This window comes from Procambarus clarkii, unplaced genomic scaffold (assembly GCF_040958095.1).
Source record: "Procambarus clarkii isolate CNS0578487 unplaced genomic scaffold, FALCON_Pclarkii_2.0 HiC_scaffold_104, whole genome shotgun sequence".
Taxonomy (NCBI): domain Eukaryota; kingdom Metazoa; phylum Arthropoda; class Malacostraca; order Decapoda; family Cambaridae; genus Procambarus; species Procambarus clarkii.
This window is the reverse complement of record NW_027189137.1, coordinates 871,114-891,890: the sequence shown is the minus strand read 5'-3', so window position 1 is coordinate 891,890 and position 20,777 is coordinate 871,114.

The following is a 20,777-nucleotide window of genomic DNA, read 5'->3' as shown; positions in this document are numbered from 1 at the left end:
AAAATTGGTACCACATTAGCTACCTTCCATGACTCTGGCACTCTGCCTGACTCTATTGATTTATTAAATACGGTAGACAGTGGCTCGGAAAGCTCCTCTTTGCATTCTTTAAGCACCCTGGCAAACACTTCATCCGGCCCTGGGGATTTGTTTGGTTTTAGTTTTTCTAATTGTTTAATTACATCCTCCCTGGTAACTGCTAAACTAGTCAACCTGTCCTCATCCCCACCCACATAGACTTGTTCGGCTGAAGGCATATTGTTAAGTTCTTCTTTAGTAAATACAGATATAAAATATTTGTAAAAAATACTACTCATCTCCGTGTCATTATCCGTTATTTGACCTGTCTCAGATTTTAATGGACCTATCCTTTCCCTAGTCTTAGTTCGATATAACTGAAAAAACCCTTTAGGATTTGACTTTGCTTGCTCTGCTATGCGAACTTCATAGTTTCTTTTTGCTTTCCTAATCTCTTTTTTAACATTTCTAACCAGTTGTAGGAATTCCTGTTCTAACCTGACGTCCCCATTCTTAATCCTTTTGTACCAAGCTCTCTTTTTACCTATAAGGTTCTTTAAATTATTTGTTATCCACTTTGGGTCATTAGTATTCGATCTATTCAATTTGTATGGTATACTACGTTTCTGTGCTTTGTTTAGAATATTCTTAAAAAAGTTATATATTAAATCCACATCGAAATCCCCTTTTACGTCACCTATCGCTGGGTTCATGTCTCGCTCTAAGACCGGCCCACACCCCATATCCAAGACTTTCCAATCTATTTGACCCAAAAAACTTCTTAGGCTATTAAAATCAGCTTTTCGAAAATCTGGCACTTTAACAGAATTTTCTCCTACAGGTCTATTCCATTCTATGCTAAATCTGATTACTTTGTGATCACTGTTCCCTAGCTCACTCCCTATTTCGATGTCATTAATTTGTGTTTCCCTGTTAGTTAACACTAAATCTAAAATATTATTTTCCCGCGTTGGTTCCTTAATGTGTTGCTTAAGAAAGCAATCGTCAATTACTTCTCGAAAATCTTCTGCTTCACTATTCCCTGTTTTGTTCACCCAGTTTATTCCACTAAAATTAAAGTCACCCATGACATAAATACTGTTAGATCTAGATGCTCTAGATCTAGATTTAATTTTATTTCTTAGACTTCTACTGTTAGTGTAATATATCCTAAGTGAATTGTTATTTTGAGGCCCTTTTCTTTCCCTGATCATTTTGCCAATTCTTTTCTCCCACGAACACATACTTTTATTACCTCCTTTTATTACCTACCTTTGGTTTTGAAATGGTCAAAGGATTGGCAGATGCAGTTTAATGCTGATAAATGTAAAGTTCTGAGGTTAGGTAATGATGATAGAGTTACAAGATACGAGCTAGATGGTGTTGTGATTGCGAAGTCGGATTGCGAAAGGGATCTGGGAGTTATGATTAGTAAGAATTTAAAACAAAAGGATCAATGCATAAATGTTCGTAATAAGGCAAATCGGACACTTGGATTTATTAATCGCAGCGTTAGTAACAAGACACCTGGTGTGGTTCTCAAGCTATATCTTGCTCTAGTTAGGCCCCATTTAGATTATGCAGTTCAGTTTTGGTCGCCATATTATAGAATGGATATAAATTCACTTGAACGTGTCCAGCGTAGGATGACTAAGTTAATTCCCCAAATTAGAAATCTTTCATATGAAGAAAGATTAACAAAGCTTAAGTTGCATTCACTGGAAAGGCGAAGAGTTAGGGGTGACATGATAGAGGTTTACAAGTGGATGAATGGACATAACCGGGGGGATATTAATAGGGTATTAAAAGTATCAACACAGGACAGAACACGAAACAATGGATATAAATTGGATAAGTTTAGATTTAGGAAAGACTTGGGTAAATACTGGTTCAGTAACAGGGTTGTTGATTTGTGGAACCAATTGCCGCGTAACATTGTGGAGGTGGGGTCCCTCGATTGTTTCAAGCACGGGTTGGACAAGTATATGAGTGGGATTGGGTGGTTATAGAATAGGAGCTGCCTCGTATGGGCCAATAGGCCTTCTGCAGTTACCTTTGTTCTTATGTTCTTATGTTCTTATGTTCCTTCCTCCAAATCAATTCCCATACCACTATCTACTAACAGTTTAAACCCAAACAAACACCTCTAACCACTGGTTCCAACGAGTTCGCAACAGCAACAACCCCAGCCCTCGATAGATGCACCCCATCATGAGCATACATTTCATTTCTTCCATAGAAGCGTTCCCAGTTGTCTATGAGAGATATTGCATTTGATTTGCAATATCTTTCTAGCCGGCAATTGACACCAAGTGCCCTCGACATCCATTCATTTCCCACTCCCTTTCTTGGAAGAATGCCACATATGATCGGGATTCCTCCCTTGCTCCTAACTAATTCAATGGCTGTCCTAAATCTCTGTATTAGTTCCTCACTCCTAACTCGCCCAACATCATTACCCCCTGCACTAATACAAATAATGGGTTTGTTCCCATTTCCCGTCATAATATCATTCATGTTTTCAACAATATCACCAATACCAGCTCCCGGATAGCAAACCCTTAATCTGTTCCCCCTATCTCTGGCACAAAACGTTCTGTCTAAATACCTCACCTGGGAATCTCCCACAACCAAAATTCGCTTCGGATTAATCCAGTGTAATTGGCCTGTTATGTTGGACATTGTCTTCTGTGTTGGTATCGTTATGTTCTGGTCTTTTCCTTACTCTCATGGTGGGTAGAGTAAATAGTTCCGTGATTTGGGTGTTCATGGTAGGTTGTTCTATTCTTATGCGAATTGCTTCGAGAATTTGTAATCATCTTGCATCTTGGGTTTTGTCTATTATGCAGGTATTCTTGTTCAACATTTCTCTTGTTAGAGTGATGTCATGGGCTTGTCTCATGCGATTCCTAGGGGCACCGGATTGAAGATGGCATGTCAAACGCCTCGTCAGCTTGGTCGTCGTCATACCTATGTACTTAGATTGAAGGTTACATCCTTCGTGGGGGCAAGTGTACATGTATACAACGCTTGACTGCTGTAGAGGGTTCTCCGTCGGCTTCGGGCTGTTTTTGATAAGGAGTTCGGAAGTCTTCTTGGTTTTGTAGAACAATATCAGGTTTATGTTTTGGTTAGGAGTAGTGCTTTTAACTCCTTTACGGATTATTTCTTCATTATTCTTTCCTCTTTTATATGTTCACTGCGCATGGTTGATTTGTAATATAATTTTATTGGAGGTATTATGGTTTCTGTTCTAGGTTCTGGATTATACCAACGGTCCAAGTGTCTTCTTATAGCAGCGTTTATTTCCGCGTTGCTATATCCGTTGTTCACCAATACCTGAGTTACTCTTTCAAACTCTCTACTCACGTTGCTCCATTCAGAGCAGTGGGTAAGTGCTCGACGAATATAAGCATTGAGAACACTGGCTTTGTATCTTTTGGGGCACTCACTTCAACCGTTCAGGCATAATCCTATGTTGGTGGGCTTGGTATAAACGTTGGTGCTTAAAGAGGTTCCTGTTTTTGTTATTAGTACATCCAAGAATGGCAGACTGTTATTTTCACTATTTTCATATGTAAATCGGAGTACTGACTCTCTCTCTAGATGTTTTTTTAGGTCAATTAGCTCATCTGAGTCTTTTACTATTACGAATATGTCATCTACATAACGCCAATAAACAGTTGGTTTTTGTCTGCTACTGAAGAACCTGTCTTCGATGGTTCCCATATAAAAATTAGCAAATAAAACTCCTAAGGGGGAGCCCATTGCTACTCCGTCTATTTGTAAATACATGTCTCCTTGTGGACTGATGAAAGGGGCTTCCTTTGTACATGCTTCGAGAAGACTCTTTAAGTGTGGCTCAGGTATGTCTAATTTGGGGGTGCTCTCGTCTCTGTATACTCTGTCCAGTATCATTCCTATGGTTGTGTCGACTGGGACGTTGGTAAATAGGGATTCAACGTCTAGGGAAGCGATGATTCCATCGGGCTGGGTAGATTTGATCAATTCTAGGAAATCTGCTGATGATTGTAGACTAAACTTACTTGGAGTGTATGGAGTTAGGAGTTCATTGAGTTTTTTTGCCAGGTGATAAGTTGGAGTTGGTATTTGGCTGATTATAGGGCGTAGTGGGTTACCTGGTTTATGCGTCTTAACATACGGCAATGTTAAGACGCATAAACCAGGTAACCCACTACGCCCTATAATCAGCCAAATACCAACTCCAACTTATCACCTGGCAAAAAAACTCAATGAACTTTTAACTCCATACACTCCAAGTAAGTTTAGTCTACAACCATCAGCAGATTTCCTAGAATTGATCAAAGACTTACTAAGAAAAATAATCAAATAAAAATAATATAATTTTAAAGTAAATAAAAAAATAAAGTAAATATTTAATAATCATAGAATAAAAACATTTTAAGCTTGCTAGGAATTTCCCACAGATGCCACCCCTGTGACAGGTAAAACTATGCTTTTCTTGAAAAACAGCACCATCTGTTTCATGAAAGAGCAACACACATGCCATACTAGATATGTTACAATTCAATTTCAATGTTTCTGATTGCATTGATAAATTGCATTTTACTAGATTTTGATTTATTTTCATTTTGATTTGTTTTGTGTGAATTGCATTGAAATTGAGCTGTGTTTACCACACCGTTCATTTCGTGAGAATAGTTTATTTTTATATTTTTTCCTATTTTCATTGAATTTTTTAACTGTTTTTCTTATATTTCAGTGATGGGAACATCAAATCGCTGTTCCCAATTTTCTGATGTGAACATGAGACCATTTAGGAAGGCATCGGACGAGGGAGTGGGGAATGGTGGGGATGACGAGGGGACGGAAGTGAGATATGGTTGGGAGGCCGAGGAGACGGGTGAGAGGGGGAATCGTGGGGAGGACTGGGAGACAGGGAAGGTTGCTGTGGCTAGGTAACGCACGTGTTTGGGTACTGCTAGTATATATATATATATATATATATATATATATATATATATATATATATATATATATATATATATATATATATATATATATATACATATATATATATATATATATATATATATATATATATATATATATATATATATATATATATATATATATATATATATATATTGACAGAATCCTATTTTTTTTTAGGAGGGAGCCAGTTGCCCCACCGAGGGAGGGGTGACCACTCATACATAATAAGGAAGCTGACAAGAATTCTCCTACAAAGAAATTCAAATTAAGAGATGAAGAGGTAGATTAGGAGGTCGAGATGGAGGTCATCTCAGACGGTGTGGGAGAGAAGGCACTTGTCTTTGAAGATGTGGTTGAACAAGCAAAACGTCCAGAGATAGAGAATGAACCAGAGGGGGAGCAGAGCGATATACCAGAATAACAACAATGACAGCTTTATTAGGGACTTTGTATAGTAGTGCAATTAATAAACTTTTAATCAATTGATTGATTTTTCTTTTCCTTATTGAATAATTGTAGCTATAGGATGGATGAAAACACACTCTCTCACTCAGTTAAACAAGGAGACATTGATTCAGTCTTGGGCAGCTTCCACAGACAAATATGATTCTTATACTAACAAAGCCACACAAATACTTACCATCCACTAATGATACCTGAAAACTGATGTCAAACAACGATTAACTCTAATAAGAGAGAAACCATGTAACTCCCAGAGGCAAGTAAGATTCTGATAACATCACACAAATTACTTTCTATCTGTTGAGAGGTGGGGCAAAGATCCAAAGCTCAACCCACACACACAGACACAAATGTAAAGCATTAAACATGTTTGATCATTGAGAGGTGACAAATAGGAGAGTACAAATAGGGGAGCTTACACACACACACACACACACGCACACACACACACACACACACACACACACACACACACACACACACACACACACACACACACACACACACACATACACACATACACACACACACACACACACACACACACACACACGCACACACACACACACACACACACACACACACACACACACACACATACACACACACACACACACACACACACACACACACACACACACACACACACACACACACACACACACACACACACACACACATGAACCAGCGAGACTCGACCTGGTCTTCACCCTGAACGACTCTGACATAAGTGAAATCAGTTTTGAGGCCCCAGTAGGAATGAGCGACCACAGTGTTCTGGTGTTTGAGTACCTGATTGAAGAAGGGTTAATGAACTCGAGGAGGGATACCGAAACCAAAAGGTTAGCATACCGAAAGGGAAACTATGAGGAGATAAGAAAATTCCTAACAGATATAGCATGGGAAACTGAGCTCAGGGAAAAGACGGCCCAAGATATGATGGAATACATCACGCAAAAATGCAAGGACGCAGCCAACAAGTTTGTCCCAGTCCAAAAGGAAAACAGTGAAATGAAGATGAGAAACCCATGGTTTAATCAGAGATGTAGGCTAGCTAAGCAGCAAAGCAAAAGGGCATGGAGAAACTATAGGAATAACAGGACACTGGAGAGCAGAGAAAGATACCAGAATGCCAGGAATGAATATGTCAGGATGAGAAGAGAGGCAGAAAGACAATACGAAAATGACATCGCAAGCAAGGCAAAGACTCAGCCTAAATTGCTGCATAGCCACATCAGGAGAAAAACAACAGTAAAGGAACAGGTTATAAAATTAAGGATAGGGGCGGAAGGATTCACTACAAACGACAAGGAAGTGTGTGAGGAACTGAATAAGAAATTCCAAGAGGTCTTCACCTTAGAGCAAGGAGAAATCCCAGAGATAAGAGAGGGAATAGCTAACCAGGAACCACTGGAAGAGTTTGAGATTACCAGCGGGGAAGTAAGGAAGTGTTTACTAGAATTTGATGTCACAAAGGCTATAGGCTCAGATGGAATCTCCCCTTGGATACTAAAGGAAGGAGCAAAAGAACTGTGCCTCCCGCTCTCCATGGTGTATAACAAATCACTGGCAACAGGGGAACTGCCAGAAATTTGGAAAGCAGCTAACGTAGTCCCGATATACAAGAAAGGGGATAGACAGGAGGCACTGAATTACAGGCCAGTGTCCCTAACCTGCATACCATGCAAGATGATGGAGAAGATTGTGCGAAGAAAGCTAGTGGAGCACCTGGAGTGAAAGAACTTTGTAACACAGCATCAACATGGATTCAGGGATGGCAGGTCCTGCTTCACAGGGATACTTGAATTCTACGACCAGGCAACAAAAATAAGGCAAGAAAGAGAAGGGTGGGCAGACTGCATATTTTTGGATTGTCAAAAAGCCTTTGATACAGTGCCACACAAGAGGCTAGTGAAAAAACTGGAGATGCAGGCTGGAGTGAAAGGGAAGGTACTCCGTTGGATACAGGAGTACCTAAGTAACAGGAGACAACGAGTCAGTGTGAGGGGTGAGGTCTCTGATTGGCGAGACGTTATGAGTGGAGTACCGCAGGGGTCAGTCCTTGGACCTATACTGTTTCTGATTTATGTAAATGATCTTCCAGAGGGTATAGAATCGTTTCTCTCAATGTTTGCCGATGATGCAAAAATTATGAGGAGGATTGAAACTGAGGACGATAGTAGGAGGCTACAAGATGACCTAGACAGACTGAGTGCATGGTCCAACAAATGGCTGTTGAAGTTCAACCCGAGTAAATGCAAAGTAATGAAACTAGGCAGTGGAAATAGGAGGCCAAACACAGGATACAGAATAGGAGATGAAGTACTTAATGAAACGAACAGAGAGAAAGATCTAGGAGTTGATATCACACCAAACCTGTCTCCTGAAGCCCACATAAAAAGAATAACGTCTGCAGCATATGCGAGGCTGGCTAACATCAGAACAGCGTTCAGGAACCTGTGTAAGGAATCATTCAGAATCTTGTACACCACATATGTAAGACCAATCCTGGAGTATGCGGCCCCAGCATGGAGCCCGTACCTTGTCATGCACAAGACGAAGCTGGAAAAAGTCCAAAGGTATGCCACTAGACTAGTCCCAGAACTAAGAGGCATGAGTTACGAGGAAAGGCTGCGGGAAATGCACCTTACGACACTGAAAGACAGAAGAGTAAGGGGAGACATGATCACAACCTACAAAATCCTCAGAGGAATCGACCGGGTAAACAAGGATGAGCTATTCAACACTGGTGGGACGCGAACAAGGGGACACAGGTGGAAACTGAGTACCCACATGAGCCACAGAGACGTTAGAAGGAACTTTTTCAGTGTCAGAGTAGTTAACGGATGGAATGCATTAGGCAGTGATGTGGTGGAGGCTGACTCCATACACAGTTTTAAATGTAGATATGATAGAGCCCAGTAGGCTCAGGAATCTGTACACCAGTTGATTGACAGTTGAGAGGCGGGACCAAAGAGCCAAACCTCAACCCCCGCAAGCACAAATAGGTGAGTACAAATAGGTGAGTACACACACACAGTTGTTGCGGAACGACTGAAAAAGAGCTCAGAAGCAATGGACACAGTGAGGGAGGTAGCGATGCAGGCAGCTACGTCACAGAAAGCAGCAAGGTGCACCACTCAACTGCTGGAAAGAAAAAGATCAGTGATAGTTGTAGGCATCAAAGAACAGGAAGGATCCAACAGGCAATAATGGAATGGCAAGGATAGAGAGGCAGTACATGGGCTACTGAAGGGGTTAAAGAAGGAAGGGGCTGTACATAACATTGAGAAGGTTTTCAGGTTGGGCTGGTACAACAAGGACAGGAACCGACTTGTAAAGGTGGTGTTTACAAACGAAACCACGAAGGAGGATATTCTCGAAAGGAAGAGTCGTCTGCAACATGTGAAGGGATACAAAAAAGTATTACTGCAGAGGGACAGGACGAAGGAGGAGATGGCCAGGGCAGCAGAGGCAAGGCGGAAGCGCAGTGAGAGAGGAGCAAACCAGGAAATCACAGTCCCTAACACAACAGTCCCAGAGACAAGAGGGGAACCCAAAACCAGCATTCATGCAACACCAGAGGGGAGGGCAACACCACCACCTCCCCTCTGCATAGAAACCCTCCCTTCCCCTCACCCTACCTACCCCCACCCAACCCTCCCTCCCCCCCCCACCCCATTCTGACCCTGACACCCCATCCCCATTCCCATCATGTCCCACCTCCCACCTTTCCCCCCCTGTCACCCATTCCCCTTCATCCCATACCCTCCCTATCCCTCCTCCCCCCTCACCCCGTATCCTCCATGTCCCCCCTATCTCCTTAACCCACACCCTACATGTCCCCCCTTCCCTTAAATCCCCCCCCCACCCCAATATCCTCTGAGACCCTGCAAACCATCTCACAGATCCTCTCACCCACGGAACAGCTTCCCACACCAGCAGAATGCTCGCCAAGAAAGGGACGTGAACATGAACCGAAGAAAGTGAGCTTCAAGGCGATGTACACTAACATAGATGGGATTATAAATAAAACAAGTGAACTTGGAGAATGGGCACTAGAAGAAAACCCAGACATAATAGCACTCACAGAAACAAAGCTAACGAAAATCATAACAAAGGCAGTGTTTCCACAGGGCTACTATGTAGTGAGGAAAGAGAGAGAAGGGAGAGGAGGAGGTGGTGTAGCTTTGCTACTAAGAGAAGGTTGGAGTTTCGAAGAGTTGGTAATTCAGAACTGTGAAGGTTTCAGTGACTACATATCAGGCACCATAGCAACTGGAGGACAGAAAATTATAATAGTAGTCATATATAACCCCCCACCGAATGACAGAAGACCCAGACAGGAATATGATAGAAACAACTTGGCCACCATCAATATAATAGAGAGAGCAGCTTCTGTAGCTAGCATGAACGGATCCAGACTTCTAATCATGGAAGACTTCAACCATGGGGAGATAGATTGGGGGAACAGAGACCCACTTGGAGGCCCAGAGACATGGAGAGCTAAGCTGCTGGATGTGGCAACAAGAAACTTTCTAAGTCAACACGTCAAGGGACCGACAAGAACGAGAGGAGGGGATGAACCAGCCTTGCTTGATCTGATATTTACCCTAAATGAGTCGGATATAAGGGAAGTTAAGTTGGAAGCCCCATTGGGAATGAGTGATCATAGTGTATTGAGCTTTGAGTACCTGGTTGAGCTAGGAATTATCACCCCCAAAAAAGAACTGGGAAACAAAGGGCTGGCGTACCGAAAGGGAAACTATGAGCAAATGAATAAATTCCTATGGGATATACATTGGGACACAGAACTCGGAACCAAGTCCGTACAAGACATGATGGACTATGTCACCCAAAAATGTCAGGAGGCTGTAAGCAGGTTTGTCCCAGCCCGACAGGAAAAAACAGAGAAGCAAACGAAGAATCCGTGGTTTAATAGGGAATGTATGAAAGCAAAGGAGCTGAACAAAAGGGCATGGAGGAACTTCCGTAATAACAGAACACCAGAAAGTAGAGAGAGAGATACCAGAGAACCAGGAACGAGTATGTCAGTGTGAGAAGAGCAGCTGAGAAAAGGTATGAAAATGATATAGCTAATAAAGCCAAGACCAAACCAAAGCTACTACACAGTCACATCAGGAGGAAGACAACAGTGAAGGAGCAGGTGATGAAACTTAGGGTGGACGAGGACAGGTACACAGAGAATGACAAAGAGGAGTGTGAAGAACTCAACAAAAGGTTCCAGGATGTCTTTACACTAGAACAGGGAGATGTCACGGCGCTAAAAGAGGTGGCAGCAAACCAGGTGACCTTGGATAGGTTCGAAATTACAAGAGATGAGGTCAAGAAGCACCTATTGGAGCTGGATGTGAGAAAAGCTGTTGGGCTGGATGGAATCTCGCCATGGGTATTGAAAGAGTGTGCAGGAGCACTTTGCTTACCACTCTCCATAGTGTATAGTAGGTCACTGGAAACGGGGGACCTCCCAGAAATAGGGAAGACTGCTAATGTAGTACCAATACAAAAAAGGGTGACAGACAAGAGGCACTGAACTACAGGCCAGTGTCCTTAACTTGTATACCATGCAAGGTGATGGAGAAGATTGTGAGAAAAAACCTAGTAACACATCTGGAGAGAAGAGACTTCGTGACAACCCATCAACATGGGTTCAGGGAGGGTAAATCTTGCATTACAGGCTTGATAGAATTCTACGATCAGGTGACAAAGATTAAGCAAGAAAGAGAAGGGTGGGCGGACTGCATTTTTTTGGACTGTCGGAAAGCCTTTGACACAGTACCCCATAAAAGGTTGATGCATAAGCTGGAGAAGCAAGCAGGAGTAATTGGTAGGGCGCTCCAGTGGATAAGGGAGTACCTAAGCAATAGGAAGCAGAGAGTTACAGTGAGGGGTGAGACCTCAGACTGGCGTGAAGTCACCAGTAGAGTCCCACAGGGCTCTGTACTCTGACCTATCCTGTTTCTGATATACGTAAATGATCTCCCAGAGGGTATAGACTCATTCCTCTCAATGTTTGCTGACGACGCCAAAATTATGAGAAGGATTAAGACAGAGGAGGACAGCTTGAGGCTTCAAGAAAACCTGGACAAGCTGCAGGAATGGTCGAACAAATGGCTGTTAGAGTTTAACCCAAGCAAATGTAATGTAATGAAGATAGGGGTAGGAAGCAGGAGCCCAGATACAAGGTACCATTTGGGAGATGAAATACTTCAAGAGTCAGAGAGAGAGAAAGACTTGGGGGTTGATATCACGGCAGACCTGTCCCCTGAAGCTCATATCAAGAGGATAACATCAGCAGCATATGCCAGGTTGGCTAACATAAGAACGGCCTTTAGAAACTTGTGTAAGGCATCTTTCAGAACATTATATACCACATATGTCAGACCAATCCTGGAGTATGCGGCTCCAGCATGGAGTCCATATCTAGTCAAGCATAAGACTAAACTGGAAAAGGTTCTAAGGTTTGCCACCAGACTAGTACCCGAGCTGAGAGGTATGAGCTACGAGGAGAGACTACGGGAATTAAACCTCCCTTCGTTGGAAGACAGAAGAGTTAGGGGGGACATGATCACTACATTCAAGATTCTCATGGGAATCGACAGGGTTGATAAAGACAGGCTGTTTAACACAAGGGGGGCACACGCACTAGGGGACACAGGTGGAAACTGAGTGCCCAAATGAGCCACTGAGATATTAGAAAGGATCAATAGGCTCAGGAACCTGTACACCTGTTGATTGACGGTTGAGAGGCGGGACCAAAGAGCCAGTGCTCAACCCCCGCAAGCACAACTAGGTGAGTACACACACACACACACACACACACACACACACACACTCACACACACACACACACACACACACACACACACACACACACACACACACACACATACACATACACATACACATACACACACACACACACACACACACACACACACACACACACACACACACACATACACACACACACACACACACACACACACACACACACACACACACACACACAGAAGAGAAGCAGAAGGCCAATATGAAAACAACAGAGAAAGCAAGCAAGCAAGCGACATAGCAAAGACCCAACCCAAATTGCTGCACAGCCACATCAGGAGAAAGACAACACTGAAGGAACAGGTAATGAAACTGAGGATAGGGGCAGACAGATTCACTACAAACGACAAAGAAGTCTGCGAGGAACTCAATATGAAATTCCAGGAAGTCTTCACGTTAGACCAAGGAGATGTTCCACAGATAAGAAAAGGATTAATTAACCAGGCACCACTAGAGGAATTTGAGATTACCAGTGGAGATGTATGGAAGCTTTTGCTAGAGTTGGATGTGACAAAGGCTATAGGCCCAGATGGAATATCACCATGGATACTAAAGGAAGGAGCAGAAGCACTGTGCCTGCCACTCTCCATGGTGTATAACATATCACTGGTAACAGGTGAACTGCCAAAAATCTGGAAAGCGGCAAACGTTGTCCTGATATACAAAAAGGGGGATAGACAGGAGGCACTGAACTACAGGCCAGTGTCCCAAACTTGCATACCATGCAAACTAATGGAGAAAATTGTGCGAAAAGTGCTAGTCGAACATCTGGAGCGAAGGAACTTTATGTGACAACACCAACATGGTTTCAGAGATGGCAAGTCATGCCACACAGGATTATATGAATTCTACGATCAGGCAACAAGAAAAAGGCAGGAAGAGAGGGGTGGGCAGACTATATATTTTTGGATTGCCAGAAAACCTTTGACACAATGCCACACCAGAGACTAGTGTGAAAGCTGGAGGAACAGGCAGGAGTGAAAGGGAAGGTACTCCATTGGATAAGGGAGTACCTAAGTAAGAGAAGGCAGCTATTTACTGTGCTGGGTGAGGTATCAGATTGGCGAGACGTCACCAGTGGGGTACCGCAGGGTTCAGTCTTTGGACCCATACTGTTTCTTATATATGTAAATGATCTTCCAGAAGGTATAGAATTATTCCTCTCATTGTTTGCTGATGATGCAAAAATTATGAGGAGGATTAACATGGAGGAAGACAGTATGAGACTACTAGATGGCCTAAACAGACAGCATGTATGGTCCAACAAATGTCTACTAAAGTTCAACCCGAGTAAATGTAAGGTAATAAAACTAGGCAGTGGAAACAGGAGGCCAGACACAGAATACAGAATGGGAGATGAAGTCCTTCATGAAACGGACAGAGAGAATGATCTAGGAGTTGATATCACACCAACCCTTTCTCCTGAAGCCCACATCAAAAGAATAGCATCTGTGGCGTATGCGAGGCTGGCTAACATCAGAACTGCCTTCAGGAACCTGTGTAAGGAATCATTCAGAACCTTGTATGCCACGTATGTAAGACCAATCCTGGAGTATGCGGCCCCAACATGGAGCCCGTACCTTGTCAAACACAAGGCGAAGCTTAAAAAAGTTCAGAGATATGCCACTAGGCATATCTCTGAACTAGGAGATTGTTCTGGCATATTCTGACATATCCCAGAACTAAGAGGTATGAGTTACGAAGAAAGGCTGTGAGAAATGCACCTCACGACACTAAAAGACAGAAGAGTAAGGGGAGACATGATCACTACCAAAAAAATTCTCAGACCAATTGACAGGTTAGATATAGATAAACTGTTTAACACCGGTGGTACGCAAACAAGGGGACACAGGTGGAAACTGAGTACCCAAATGAGCCACAGGGACGTTAGAAAGAACTTTTTCAGTGTCAGAGTAGTTAACAGGTGGAATGCATTAGGTAGTGATGTGGTGGAGGCTGACTCCATACACAGTTTCAAATGTAGATATGAGAGAGCCCAGTAGGCTCTGGAATCTGTACATCAGTTGAATGACAGTTGAGAGGCGGGACCAAAGAGCCAGAGATCAACCCCCACATGCACAATTAGGTGAGTACACACAGACACACAGTGTGTCAGCCAGCCGCGAAGGGAGGGTCGCTGGGGTCACGCACTACAATAAACGCCATAATTTTTGGGTTAATTAAGGCTACAGTGACAGATCACAGATCTAGGGGTATCACAAAGTGTATAACTGCCGGAATAGGAAAGAAAAAATACAGTGCTATCACTAGAACTTTGTGTTAAACAGTGAATTCACCAGACAGGCCACGTGGGAGGGCCGACGAGGCTTTGTTTACATATTGGGTCAAGTGATCAGTGGTACAGTGAATTGGTGAACTGTAACACAACAGACGCACTGATACAGTGACTGACTCCAGATATTTGTGTTAGATAGAGAAGAACCGCCATCATCAATCTACTGGATTAGTGAATCACCACGTTGGAGGCGACGACGGATCACTTCGTTATCCAGCATGGTAATTATTCACCTGGTTGTGTGAGCGGGAGGCTGACAGGTAGGTACCCTCTCTGGTCAATTCTGCAGGTGTACAGAGTGAGGTAAAATATTATCAAATTCTTGTTCAGTATATCATATACATTTAAAATATCAAAGTGACAAATTTTGGGTAGAGGTTGACATTTTACTGGACCCCCGTAACACACGCATGCACGCACACACGCACGCACACACACGTACGTTTGCAAACATACACGTATGCACATGCAAAAACAAACACGCACACACACATACGTCCAGTCAAGCTAGAAAGGATTAACACCTTTCGTGGAAAGGGGATAAAACCTCACTCATATTCCACCCCCTCTCTTACCCCCCTATCATGCTAACCCAATACACTCCTCCCCCCACTCCCGCTCCCCACACACTCTCTATCTCTCTCTCCTTCTTTCCTGATCTCCCTCTCTCCCTCTCCCACACACACACAAACACACACACACACACAAACACATACACACACACACACACACACAAACACACACACACACACAAGCACATACACACACACACACACACACACACACACACACACACACAAACACACACACACAGGTAACAGGGACAGCAACTGGAGCTCACTGGGAACCCAGGTAAACCGCTAATCCCCCTGCCATAATCTGAACACAACACCTCACCCACCTCCACTTAACCCCCATCACACACACACACACACACCCCCACCCTCCCTCTCTCTCTCTCTCTCTCTCTCTCTCTCTCTCTCTCTCTCTCTCTCTCTCTCTCTCTCTCTCTCTCTCTCTCTCTCTCTCTCTCTCTCTCTCTCTCTCTTGCTCTCTCTCTATCTTACTCTCTCTCTATCTTACTCTTTCTCTTGACAAAGGACAAAATGGCAGGAGGACGCAACAGGGACACAGGGAATAGTCGAAGTGACCAAACGAAGGAAATGTTAACCCAAGTTCTGGAGGAATTCAGAAGGGAGATACATGAAGTGAGGATTACAATTAACAACCAGCAAAGTGAGCTGATATCAGCAAGGGAGATCAAATCCCTCACAGATAAAAATAAAGAGACAGAGCATCAGATTATTATCAAAAGGGAAGGTGGGAATGTTACTTTGGAAGGAAATGCCTCTGTACCTAAAATATTTCTGGAAAGACTAAGAAAGAGCTCAGAAGCAATGGACACAGTGAGGGAGGTAGCCATGCAAGCAGCTACCTCACAGGAAGCAGCAAGGTACACCAGTCAGCTGCTGGAGAAAAAAGGATCAGTGGTAGTTGTAGGCATCAAAGAACAGGAAGGATCCAACAGGCAGGAATGGAATAGCAAGGATAGAGAGACAGTACATGGGCTACTGAAAGGGTTACAGATGGAAGGGGCTGAACAAAAAATTGAGTAGGTTTTCAGATTGGGCTGGTACGACAAGGACAGAAATGGACTTGTAATGGTGGTGTTTACAAACGAAGCAACGAAGGAGGATATTCTCGAAAGGAAGAGTCGTCTGCAATATGTGGAGGGATACAAAAAAGTATTCCTGCAGAGGGACAGGACGAAGGAGGAGATGGCCAGGGCAGCAGAGGCAAGGAGGAAGCGCAGTGAGAGAGGAGTAAACCTCCCTTTAACCCCTACCCCCCACCTCAAAATCCTCTGAGACCCTGCAAACCACCTCACAGATCTTCTCACCCAAGGAACAGCTTTCCATATGGGCAGAATTCTCGCCAAGAAAGGGACAAGAAAATGAACAGAAGAAAGTGAGCTTCAAGGCGATGTACACTAACATAAATGGGATTACAAATAAAACAAGTGAACCCAGAGACTGGGCACTAGAAGAAAACCCAGACATAATAGCACGCACAGAAACAAAGCTAACGACAACCATAACAATTGCAGTGTTTCCACAGGGCTACTATGTAGTGAGGAAAGAGAGGGAAGGGAGAGGAGGAGGTGGTGTAGCTTTGCTAATAAGAGAAGGTTGGAGTTTTGAAGAGATGGTAATTCAGAACTGTGAAGGTACAGTGATTACATATCAGGCACCATAGTTACTGGAGGACAGAAAATTATAGTAGAAGTCATATATAAACCCCCACCGAACGACAGAAGACCCAGACAGAAATATGATAGAAACAACTTGGCCACCATCAATATAATAGAGAGAGCTGCTTCTGTGGCTAGCAGGAATGGATCCAGAATACTAATCATGAGAGACTTCAACCATGGGAAGATAGATTGGGGGAACAGAGACCCACATGGAGGACTAGACAGATGGAGAGCAAAGCTGCTGGATGTAGCAACATGAAACTTTCTAAGTCAACACATCAAGGGACCGACAAGAACGAGAGGAGGGGATGAACCAGCCCTGCTTGATCTGATATTTACCCTAAATGAGTCGGATATAAGGAAAGTTAAGTTGAAAGCCCCCTTGGTTATGAGTGATCATAGTGTATTGAGCTTTGAGTACCTGGTTGAAATAGAAATTATCACCCCCAAAAAAGAACTGGGAAACAAAGGGCTGGCGTACCGAAAAGGAAACTATAAGGAGATGAATAAATTCTTAAGGGATATACATTGGGACACAGAACTCAGAACCAAGTCTGTACAAAACATGATGGACTATGTCACCCAAAAGTGTCAAGAGACTGTAAGCAGGTTTGTCTTAGCCCAACAGGAAAAAAAGAGAAGCAAATGAAGAATCCGTGGTTTAATAGGGAATGTATGAAAGCAAAGGAGCTGAACAAAAGGTCATGGAGGAACTTCAGTAATAACAGAACACCAGAAAGTAGAGAGAGAGATACCAAAGAACCAGGAACAAGTATGTCAGTGTGAGAAGAGCAGCTGAGAAAAGGTATGAAAATGATGTAGCTAATAAAGCCAAGACCGAACCAAAGCTATTTCACAGTCACATCAGGAGGTAGACAGTGAAGGAACAGGTGATGAAACTTAGGGTGGGCGAGGACAGGTACATAGAGAATGACCACGAGGTGTGTGAAGAACTCAACAAGAGGTTCCAGGAGATCTTTACAATAGAACAGGGAGAAGTCACGGCACTAGGAGAGGTGGCAAGAAACCAGGTGACCTTAGAAAAGTTCGAAATTACAAGAGATGAGATCAAGAAGCACCTATTGGAGCTGGATGTGAGAAGAGCTGTTGGGCCGGACGGAATCTCGCCATGGGTATTGAAAGAGTGTGCAGGAGCACTTTGCTTGAAACTCTCCATAGTGTATAGTAGGTCACTGGAAACGGAAGACCTACCAGAAATATGGAAGACTGCTAATGTAGTACCAACATACACAAAGGGTGACAGACATGAGGCACTGAACTACAGGCCAGTGTCCTTAACTTGTATACCATGCAAGGTGATGGAGAAGATTGTGAGAAAAAACCTAGTAACACATCTGGAGAGAAGAGACTTCGTGACAACCCATCAACATGGGTTCAGGGAGGGTAAATCTTGTCTTACAGGCTTGATAGAATTCTACGATCAGGTGACAAAGATTAAGCAAGAGAGAGAAGGATGGGCGGACTGCATTTTTTTGGACTGTCAGAAAGCCTTTGATACAGTACCCCATAAAAGGTTGATGCATAAGCTGGAGAAACAGGCAAGAGTAACTGGTAGGGCGCTCCAGTGGATAAGGGAGTACCTAAGCAATAGAAAGCAGAGTTACAGTGAGGGGTGAGACCTCAGAATGGCGTGAAGTCACCAGTGGAGTCCCACAGGGCTCTGTACTCGGACCTATCCTGTTTCTGATATACGTAAATGATCTCCCAGAGGGTATAGACTCATTCCTTTCAATGTTTGCTGACGACGCCAAAATTATGAGAAGGATTAAGACAGAGGAGGACAGCTTGAGGCTTCAAGAAGACCTGGACAAGCTGCAGGAATGGTCTAACAAATGGCTGTTAGAGTTTAACCCAAGCAAATGTAATGTAATGAAGCTAGGGGTAGGAAGCAGGAGACCAGATACAAGGTATCATTAGGACGATGAAATACTTTAAGAGTCAGAGAGAGAGAAAGACCTGGGGGATTATATTACGCCAGACCTGTCCCTTGAAGCTCATATCAAGAGGATAACATCAGCAGCATATGCCAGGTTGGCTAACATAAGAACGGCCTTTAGAAACTGGTGTAAGGAATCTTTCAGAACATTATATACCACATATGTCAGACCAATCCTGGAGTATGCGGCTCCAGCATGGAGTCCATATCTAGTCAAGCATAAGACTAAACTAGAAAAGGTTCAAAGGTTTGCCACCAGACTGAAAGGTATGAGCTACGATACCTGGTTGATACCTGGTTGATGGGGTTCTGGGAGTTCTTCTACTCCCCAAGCCCGGCCCGAGGCCAGACTTGACTTGTGAGAGTTTGGTCCACCAGGCTTTTGCTTGGAGCGGCCCGCAGGCCCACATACCCACCACAGCCCGGTTTGTCCGGCACTCCTTGAAGGAAACAATCTAGTTTCCTCTTGAAGATGTCCACGGTTGTTCCTGCAATATTTCTGATGCTCGCTTGTAGGACGTTGAACAACCGTGGACCTCTGATGTTCATACAGTGTTCTCTGATTGTGCCCATGGCACCTCTGCTCTTCACCGGTTCTATTCTGCATTTTCTCCCATGTCGTTCACTCCAGTACGTTGTTATTTTACTGTGCAGATTTTGGACCTGTCCCTACAGTATTTTCCTTGTGTATATTATTTGGTATCTCTCTCGTCTTCTTTCTAGCGAGTACATTTGGAGAGCTTTGAGACGATCCCAATAATTTAGGTGTTTTATCTCGTCTATGCATGCCCTATATGTTCTCTGTATTCCCTCTATTTCAGCAATCTCTCCTGCCCTGAAGGGGGAAGTGAGTACTGAGCAGTACTCAAGACGGAACAACACAAGTGATTTGAAGAGTACAACCATTGTGATGGGATCTCTGGACTTTAAGGTTCTCGTAATCCATCCTATCATTTTTCCAACCCGTTTTCGCACTTTCGTATAGTCAATATTGACTTATTAAATACGTGCATATGTGACATACTAAACATACTAGTTTACCTTGAAAAGCTTCATAGAAAACACCGACCTTACCTAACCTTCTTAGTATGTTAAGACAAGCATTTAATTGCTTCGTAATTACAATTATTACTTAGCCTATACCTATAATAGGTTAAGTAATAATTGTAATTACGAAGCAATAAGATGCTTATTTTAACATACTAAGAAGGTTAGGTAAGGTCGGTGTTTTCTATGAAGCTTTTCAAGGTAAACTAGTATGTTTAGTATGTCAGTGGTTTTCGCTTTTGATTTAGCATATGTGAAGAAATATTAAGGGTTTTCTTTATTTCTTGAATTGCTTTCTTTTCTAGTTACCTTTCTTCAGTCTGATAGGAATGCTTCAGTTTCTGTTCGATTTCTTCAATCTCCCTGTTTAAATTATTTCTTCTTTGTATGGAGAGTCGTGTCTGCTTAAGCATTTCCGTTAACTTCTTCCTTCCTTTGTAATGTCTGCGTTCTCTTTCTTCATTTACCTCTTTCTGGCTTTCCTCAAAGGAACATGTTTCAGACAGACTTCATATGCTTCAGAAGTCAGTTTTTCTATTCCTTGTGTAGGATTTTTATTTCTTAGAACATTTTCCCATTGAATGTTTGTAAGTTCCCTGTTTATTTTCTCCCAGTTTATCCTCTTACTATTAAAATTGAATTTATTGAATAACCCTTCTCACTTGTTGTTTCTCTTGGGCCTACTACCGTTATTAATGTTAGTTTGCACTTCAATGAGCTTGTGGTCCGAGTACGTAGTGTCTGAGACAGTAATGTCTCTGATTAGCTCATCATTGTTCGTGATATCAGGTCCAGCGTGTTCTCGTTCCTAGTTGGTTCTGTAATCTGCTGACTGAGCAAGAATTTGTCACAGAATCTCAGTAGTTCTCTGACCTGTGGTTGGTTATTTCCAGGTTGATTTCCTGCTATAATGT